Below are 9879 nucleotides of genomic sequence, written 5' to 3'. Positions count from 1 at the left end.
GGTTTATATAAATCGAACTGGGACATGCTTAATTTTTTTTAATTCGAAAACCTTATCCCCTTCCTCTTTTGTCCGTCTCTCACTAGAATTTGGCTCGCTGGCTCTGGCACTCAAGCTCTCTTCCACTCTCGTCTCCGACCTCTTTCACTGTCTCCGGTCTCGCACTCAAGCTCGTCGTCGCTCTCTGGATCATAAGTCACCACCGTTTCAAACTCAGGTGCCCTGCCGGCAACAGAAACAGCAGATCCCAGACTGATCTTCCTCGTTGCTCCCTCACCGTCTAAATAATTTTATTTCTTTTTCGAATTTCTTTGTTTTCCAAAGGATTGAAACTTTGCTATTTCTATGTTTTCACAAGGACACTAATATTTTTGGTGATGCTCAAAGCATATGTCTCTCTAATCTTTTTATAATTAATCTGTAATAAATACATTATCAAAGTCACATTTTTATACTATATGATTTTTTTAAGATATGTTACTCTTTGACTCTAGTAATTCAAATAGAAACCGCCTTCTCTAGAGTCTCTCGAAAAAGTATACTTTAGTGTGATAAATATTAATTAATGTACATGGAGAAAGTCGCTTAGATAAAACCAAAAAAAAAGAAAAATAAGAAAAAGTGACACAAACAAGATTTCAAGCAGATAAAACAAGATTTCAGTCTCTGCTTCACAACAAGGTAACTAAAGGGTTCATCAAACATATATATCTCTGCATTTTGGATGGCAACAACTGTAATGACAAACCTTCAGAACTCTCTACCAGAAAGATCACCAACATTATGATTTATAACCTGGTTAAGCTCTAGATCAGCACAAAGCTCTGTCTTCTTATCTCTCATGTTTCTGATCAAGCACCTGCCCCATATTCCCTTGCCTTGCTTTTAGAATGTGGTCAACATACCGAGGCTTGATGATAGCCTATATATAATTCATAATCAATCAAAATAAGCACAACTACCAAGATGTATACACATTTTTTTCTTACGAAAAATATGATATCTTTCCAATAAATTCAAGCAACAACTTAAATTTGAATAATGAACTTTAATTTATTACCGATTCTATGGAATCTGCAAATGAAGAAGTTCATACTAAGATAAAAGTTATGTTCTTACCATTCACATCAACAAGCCACATCATATCAATGGTAGACATACATAGCCAGACTCTTCGCTATGCACGAGGTCGATGTTACCATAATAGCCACCCCCAATAACCGCCTCATTGTTCCAGAGCTCCGTCGGCCGCGACTCCTCGCTCGGTCGTTTAATCAGAACTCACATCGTTAAGTTCCCGGCTACAGAAGTCGGTCTTCCTGTTGGTGTAGAAACATTCAACACCGATATGGCACCGGACATGTTTTCCGAAATTGCAAAGGGACTGAATCAGCTGGAAAAGGAGATTGAGAAATTGTTTGAGAAACTAGAGGCAGATTGCATTGTCACTGACATGTTCTACCCTTGGACTGTAGATGCTGCAGCCAGGTTGGGGATTCCTAGGTTAATGTTACTTATTGGAAGCTGCTTCGCTCATTCGGCACAACACTCAGTTAAGAAATTGCGTATTTGATTATTAAGAAAATACTAATGTCAAAATAACATCTATTATAAAGAGAGTAGACATATCAACATTGATAATCTACTATCAAAAATCCTAGATTGATAAGCCAAAGAATATATCAATTGAAAAAGTAGCATTTGACTAATTTAAAATATAAATTGATAAATTTATAGAATTTTAAAATTAGAAATTATCAAGAGAGTTAATTTTCTATTGTAATACATACATCGGACTTGATACTTGTTTACAGAAACAAATTGGCTTAACATATCTTCAGGTACATTAACTTAACAACAATGATATGTTGTAAATCACCTATGACGGGAACAAAATAATAAGTAACAAACTTCCCTAAACCTACTTGCAAAATCATTGCATTGTTTCTCTTTTAAAGCAGTTTTACAAACTAGCTTAATAGACACTAAACCTCTACATGACATAATTAAACAGTGATCCAGTATGAAGACTTGAATGAGAAAAGAATAGACAATATGAACAGGTATGAAAGAAAAAAACATAATATTTAGTTACTATTTTCATTGTGACAATAACAAAATCAATAAAAATATCACTGCCTACCTATAGAATAGGGACATAGACATCACCTTCAGATCATCCTCAAGAATACGAGTAAAATAATTTTTCAATTCAGATCCTTGAAATAGCTAATCCTAACAGCACATGAAAAAAAAAAAAAAAACAAAATCCTCTAACAAAACATCAAAAACCCAAAGAATAAACAAAAATATCTAAAATATTACAATAAAAAATTTCTAAAGAATAGGGGAGTTGGAACTCACCAAATTAGGACCAGCTTCTTGTTGCACGAAGCTGGCTATTGGTAAGAAGGAAGCTGACAGTGAGAATCGAAGTAAGAAGACAACAGCGACGACCACCTCCGGGACCTAGGGATTCTGTAGCCGGCGACAACGAGCGCAACGAAGGCGCGAGACTGAGTGTGAGACGGTGACGAGATAGGGAGCGATGACAACGACCAGTTTCGGGACCTGCTGCTTCTACTGGCGGCGACAACGAGGGAGACTGAGTTCTAGATGGTGGTGACTAACGACCCAAAGAGCGACAACGAACTTGAGTGCGAGACCCGAGACAGTGAGAGAGGCCGGAGACAAGAGCGAGAGAGAGCTTGAGTGCCAGAGCCAGTGAGCCAAATTCCAGTGAGAGAGATGAGAGCTCGAGTTTAGTGAGAGTGAGAGAGGGACAAAAGAGAAAGGGGATAAGGTTTTCAAATTAAAAAAAAATTAAGCATGACCTGGTTCGGTTTATATAAATCAATCCGGGTTGTTAATTTTGGTTAAAAATCGACCATGTTAAACCAAATCTAATCACTATGTAATGTGTCAATAGATAATTGGTAGATATAAAGTGTCTTTAAAAAAAGTTGTTTTTGACAACTTCATGTGAATGGCTCCCTGAATTGATAAATTCAAATCATCACATTTTGAATTTTAAATTTGAGAAAAGTTTAATAAAAGTTGTGAATAATTAAAAAAAAGTTATTATACAAATTTAATGTGATTATTTAAATAACTTGATCGAATCAATACTTCAATAGCACCATAGCACTATAAGTTTACAATATACCATGCAAAAAAAAAAAGGGACAAAAAGAAAGGAAAAGAAAACCTTACATCACAACAAAATTTTTCTTCTTCTTTTCTACTACAATTCGGTGCAAACCTTACTTATTGTGGAGAGGACATTACAAGAAAATAAACTTTTTGCCACGTTTTTAAAGTGTACCGAAAGTAGCAAAAAAGCGTGCTGATAGCTTTTTGCCACGTTTTTTAAGCTATCGGCACGCTTTTGAAAGGGTCACATCTGCCAGCGTGCCGGTTGATCTATCGACACGCTTTTCTTGATCTGTTGGTACGCTTTACTTTTTGCCATACTTTTATCTATTGGCACGCCTAAAAGCATGGCTGTATGTATAACCCTGTAGCCACATTTTTAAAGCGTGCCGAAAGATGGATATACAGCCACGCTTTTAAAGCGTGCCCAAAGATGGATATACAGCCACACTTTTAAAACGTGCCGAAAGATGGATATACAGCTATGCTTTTAAAGCGTGCCAAAAATTAAAGACTTATCGTTACACTTCAAAAGCGTAGCCTAATCCTTTTTCAAATAAAAAAAGAAAAAAAAGAAAAATAGAAATACTGATAAGTTAATCTTTCAAATAAAATATAATACTAATCAATTCAATAAAACACAAATCCAAGAACAATAACATCAATAATTATAGAATGCAGTTAAAACAGCAGAAAACAGTAGAAATCATTCAATAAAAAGCAAGAGCTAACCACTAATCAATTCAATAAAACAGCAGAAAACATTATTCAATAATCATCCGATTTTCTTCATTACAAATTAAAACAGCAAGACCTCATCACTAATCAATAAAACAGCAGAAAACATTCAATAATCGTCTATTTTTCAAATTAAAACAGCAGCACAACAAGATGGAGCATTTTAAAAAAACGAAGATGGAGCACAACTGAGGACTAACCTTCGAGCAGCACGGCGAGCAGAACCACGACAGAGAGGCGAGCAGAACCGCGACAGAGAGAGGCGAGCAGCACGACGACCAGAATGGCGAGAAGGACAGTAAGAGGAATGGCGAGCTGGCTAACACAACGATGAACCTGGTTGCGATCTTGAGCGCGAAGGGTGGCGACAGTGAAGTAGATGACGGCATGATGGCGGTTAGGATTTTCTGGGTGCGATGAAGGGCAGTGATGAAGATGACGATGGAGATGGATGAACGACGAAGGCTCGGTTTGAGAAGATGAGGCTGAACGCTGAAGATGGATGAACGACGCTGATAAATGAATTTTTTGCCGGTATAGAAATTATCAAGTAATCAATCGTAGTATAGTCTAAACCGACGCAAAATCCATCATCAAACAATTCTACAACCTATAACCGAGAGTATTAGTCCCGAGTCGTTCTTCCCTAGGAATGCTACAAGGATGCATGCTATTGGTTAAGTGGTCTTTTGTGGCTTGAAGAGTGTGGCATAAAAGTGCTAACAAAAGAAAACAACAATCAATCAATATTAAAAGCCTTGGCCAAGGTTGAACATTGGAAGTTCCATCACTATAGCTTCCTTCAATTGTGATAACAAAGGAGTGTTGCTTCACTTAGTTAACCCCCTAATTATAGAGGAAAGTCAAGTAAAAGTAACTAACTTGAGTCACAAGTCCTAGTCTTACCCTAGGGAAGTCTAGCTTTAGTGCACTCCAAGTCAATTAGCAATTCTCAATTCTTAATCAACAATTGACATCCATTATTCAAGTGTCTCCAATGACTCAACCACTAGGCCAAGTGAGGGGATGCTACTCCATATCTAAAGTTGGCATTTTCTCAAACACTTGGAGAGCAAGAATGAAAGACATAGTAAAATTGAGAAGAGGTTTAGAATCAAAGTGATTCAACACAAGAGATTAACAACAATCAACAATGAACAACAATGAAAATGAGATCTTCAATGAATTAATAGAATCCAAAACAACAAAGTTAAATCTAAGATCTATGAGAATTGAACAATTACAAACACTAATGAGATTAGAGAAGAGGATCTACAACATGAACAAAGTAAATTGAGTGTTGTAATAGATCTCACCAAGGAATGGTTGAGAATTGAGAAAATGATCTATGGATGTGAATGTGTGTCAATCCCCTTCAATCCTTGGCTCTTATATGCATTTTGGCGCCAAAGTTGGTTGCTGAAACCTTCCAAAATTGCCAGGCACGTGTTGCAATAACAGAATCACATGCGGACTACGACGCATGCGCGCACGGTACGCGTGCGCGTCCCTGGCTAATTCTGCGATGTGCGCGCGAGCGCCTTGTGCGCGTACGCGTGCTTGGCCGAGATCAATTCTTTGGCTTTTTGTGCTTCCCTCCACTTGCATGCTTCCTTCCTTGCTTCCTTTGATCCATGCCTAGCCTATTTTACCCTGAGATTACTAGCAAACACATCAAGGCATCTTATGGAATCAAGGATGAATTAAAATTATCAAATTAGAGGCTTAAAATCATGTTTTTACACTTAGGCACAAATACGGGAGAGATTACAAAACCATGCCAATTCATAGGCTAAATGCGAGAAAAGGTTATCAAAATACTCTAAATTCAATACAAGATAAACCGTCAAATTGGGGTTTATCAACCTCCCCACACTTAAGCCTTAGCATGTCCTCATGCTAAAATAAAAAGGAACTAAAGGGTGTGACATTTATTGAATACAACTAAACTATATGAGTCCTATCTACATGCAAGTACCTAGGGTAAATGCAAATGCTTAGTTCAAACAAATCAATTCCCAAGAGAACATGTGAAAGCACAATAATTAGGGCAATAGGAGTTAAGTCCATACCACAATTGTATTGAATTATCAAAAAGAGTTCAAACTTGCAAGATTATAGATAATATGGGTGAATACATGTAATTGAACTTTTGAACCCTCACCGGATGTGTATCCGCTCTATTCACTCAAGTGTTTAAGGGTTAATTCACTCAATTCTCTTCTATTCAAGCTTCCCAAAATTTGATTTTCTTCTAACAATCTACACTTATTCAATGCATGCATACATTCATCATGAGGTCTTTCATTTAGGTTGTAATGGGGTTAGGGTCAAGGTAGGTTCAATCTTTGATTAGTATAGACTTTCCCACCTAACCTACATAATGACCTATACAAATTCAAACTACTCTAACTACCCATTCTTCACTTTTTCTTACGTACTCATGCATTCTTATTTGATTCATAACACCTATGCATTGATTCCTTTTTATTGACTTCACTTTGGGGCATTTTGTCCCCTCTTTATTATTTTTCTTTCTTTTTCTATATACAATTTTTTTCTTTTCTTTTCTTTCCTTTTTCTTTTGTTTTTCTCATTTTCACTTTTATTTCTTCCTTTTTTCTTTTTTTTTTCTTTTCATTTCTTTTTTTTCTTTTTTTTTCAAACTATATACAAGAACATCAATGCATAAGGTCTATACATTTAATCAATACATGAATATGTACCCAATTCCTAAACATGAAAGTGTACTACCCCTTTTTATCCCATCCAATGTTTCCAAGTCTCACCAACTTTGAATAATAAACACTCTCACTAGCCTAGACTAATCAAAGATCCAAACAAGGACTTTCATTGGTTTTCCGCCTTGGGCTTGTAATGTGCTAAAATAAGAATAAGTTGGTTAAGCATAGGCTCAAAATTGGCTAACAATGGAGAGTAAAGGGTTGGCTATTTGGATAAGTGGGCTAATGAAACAATGGCCTCAATCATACAAATGCACAAATACAAGAAATAAATGGACATATAGAATCAAGCAAATCAAGGATCACAATCATAGAAAGAGAGCAATTTCACACAAGAATGGAAAATAAGTGGTTATAAAATGTAACCACATCAATAGGCTCAAGTCTCACAAGCTTGTGTTCTTAGTTCCATACATGCTTCACAAAGTATGAATTCAAGCAAGTTCCACTAAAAATTTTCTTTCAATCAATTGGGTTGATGCCCTATAGTTAAATTTCCTGAAAAATCTCAATATTTGACTAAGCATTATTGTGATTGAAAAATTCAAAAATTCCCTCAGTTCACCCTTTCCTTTTCCGCTTAAAACCAATTTCTTATGCAAAAAGGGTGACTAAGTGTTTGCAATTCAAAGTGTGATTTCTAATCACAACCACAAACTTAAAAAGAAAGATATGCAAAAATGTATAAAGAGAAATCCAACTAAAGTATAGAATCTATCATCCAAAACATCTAAAAATATCCAAAAGCATCAAAATATCTAAAATCCAAAATAAGCAGTAAAGGTATCCAAAATAAACTCAAAATACATCAAATACATACAAAGGATATGCAAAGTAAGATAGCTAGAAAAGTGGCCAAAATGTTCATCGGTATCTAATGATGCCACCGGCTACCTCCCCACACTTAAGATCAAGCATCGTCCTCGATGCTAATCTTGAGGATCAGGGATAGGTACACCGATAGGCTCTGGCTGTGGCTGTGGTACTGGCTGAGACTCCTGCGTCTGAGGTGGTGCCTCCATATGTGCTGGCTCATCCACATGAATACCCTCAGTCTGTAAATCTGCATGCTCCTCCTCATGGGTCTCCTCATCGGAACCGGAAGACTCTGGTAGAGGGGGCAGCTCAAGGCCCTGAGCCACAAACATCTGGTCAATCCGATCCAGGCGACGCATGATCTGGCGCTTGCTGTGCTCCATGTACCAGAAGAGACGCTGAACTAACAAGTAAATCGGCTGAGGTGCGGCGGCGGTAGATGCTCCTGCAGGGGCGGATGATGAAGAGGGTCCAGCTCCCTCAACCGCTGCTCTGGCTCGAGATCGGCGGCGCGAGGCGGGCTTCTCGTGCATCCAGGAGCCCCATGGAATAGTAACTGGCTCCTTCTGAGGGAGCGGTGGAGGTGGTGATACATCCTCCTGGTGCCACGGAACTCCGGCCCACTGAATCATCTGAGTGACCAAGACCGGAAAAGGAAAGAGACCTCGGATGTGGGCTCTCCACATGAACCGCCTGATCAGCTGGGGGTAATAAACCTCTTTCCCCTCCATCACACAGCTGATCAAGATCAACATAGCAACTGGGATCTCTGTGAAGTGAGTCGTAGGCATGACGTAATGAGCGAAGATCTGTTGCCAAGTCTTGGCCTCTCGGCTCAGATAACTAAAGTGCATCCCCTTGGGTGCCGTGTTATCGGCATCCATAACCCAAGGAGCATCCGGAGTAGCTACCACTGCTCTCAATGCCTCAAAATCAAAGGTCATGCAATGAAGGTCTATCTCGGCCTGCATGAATGCATCAGTGTGACTGGTCTTGGGCCGGCAAGTAAGGGCATCCTCTATGGCCTGCTCTGTGATGGGTACCTTAATCCCCCTAACAAGTACCGAATCAAGGGTATGGCGGAAGAAATTGCAGTAGAACTCCTGCACCCAAGATCGGTTCACCCGGCTCAAGTCCCTATCCAGAAAAGCCAAACCCATCCGGTCAATACGCTGGTGGATGATGTCGGTCAAATCTGATGGAATAACCAGCTTCTTCTCAGTATTCAAATTCTTTGAATTGTAGCTTGGGAATCTGAGTTCACAATAGAGATTGGGGAATTTGACCGTATCCTGAGCCGGTAGTAATTGGTTTGCTTTGTCTAGGTCATTTAGAGGGTTTTGAGCATAGGCAAGTAGTGAGGCAAAAGTGGGGTTTGGTGTTTTCTTCCTCTTTTTGGAAGATGATGCTTTTCCTTTCCCTTTATCCGACATCCTGAAAAATAGAATCGAATATAGGCAATTAGGCACTTAGCACGAAGCAAGTAAAACATGTTCAGGATGTAAAATAGATGGCAAGCGAACATGATGTGAATTAAACCTGAAACATGGACAGCAGGTAAGACAGAAAACATAGCCATAAACCAAGAATTCAATGTTTCAAACAATGTGCACAATTCTTAAGGAATAGGCATGTTCATCATCATGACTCAAAAGAATGGTTAAAAGGGTTAAAGTGCAAGGAAAAGTGAAGTTGGTAAGTAAAGAAGTCAGTGATTTAGAAAAGTGGAATTAGAAATTAGTAGTATGATGAGAGATGAACCTTTCAAGCACACAAATCATGTTTACAATGTTTAATACAAATCCCGGAAGTCGAAAATAACGAGAATTAGCCGAAATTCGTAATAGAAACCAAAATGAAATTAAATTTCTTGAAAATTGGGCAGCATCTCGGCTTAAAATCAGACGTTCCCGGGTAGTAAAATAGCACAAATAGCATCATTACAATATCAATTAATCACAGTGGCAACGAAATAGCATCCAGGTAACACAGATTGCATACAGAGCAACTTAAAATTAGCACTCATCAGACAGGTGATCAAACAGAATATGAACACAAACGGAGCACTTATCAAGCCTAGAATCCTCTATCCAGCCCTAGCTACCTAACCGCAATTATTTCTAACTAATCCTAACATACAACATTTGAATTCAGACTAACTAACAGAAAATTACCGTAACTAACAGAAATGAACAATTAAAGAGAACAGAAATTGGAGCAGGAACCTGGGAGCGGGGAAGAACCGAGAATGGAAAGGGGAATTGGGATTGGGGCAGGGACAGCAGAATCAATGAGAGGCGCCGCCGTGGACGGTGGCGGTGAAGATGGCGGCAGCTGCGGTTATGCAAGCGAACAGAGGGAGGGAGTGAGTGGCGGCGAGTGGATGAGAGAGAGAGAGAGAGCGAATTGGATTGATGGTGAAGGACGG

General features: G+C 38.6%; 1 pseudogene; it reads left to right on the top strand.

Moving 5' to 3' along the window:
• The first annotated feature begins 1067 nt into the window (after positions 1–1067).
• Positions 1068–1661, top strand: LOC107473446 (soyasapogenol B glucuronide galactosyltransferase-like; annotated as a pseudogene).
• The last annotated feature ends 8218 nt before the right edge of the window (positions 1662–9879 follow it).

This window comes from Arachis duranensis, chromosome 2 (genome assembly GCF_000817695.3).
Source record: "Arachis duranensis cultivar V14167 chromosome 2, aradu.V14167.gnm2.J7QH, whole genome shotgun sequence".
In the NCBI taxonomy this organism is placed as follows: domain Eukaryota; kingdom Viridiplantae; phylum Streptophyta; class Magnoliopsida; order Fabales; family Fabaceae; genus Arachis; species Arachis duranensis.
Note: the sequence above shows the minus strand (reverse complement) of the source record. Positions and strands in the feature narration are given on the sequence as shown.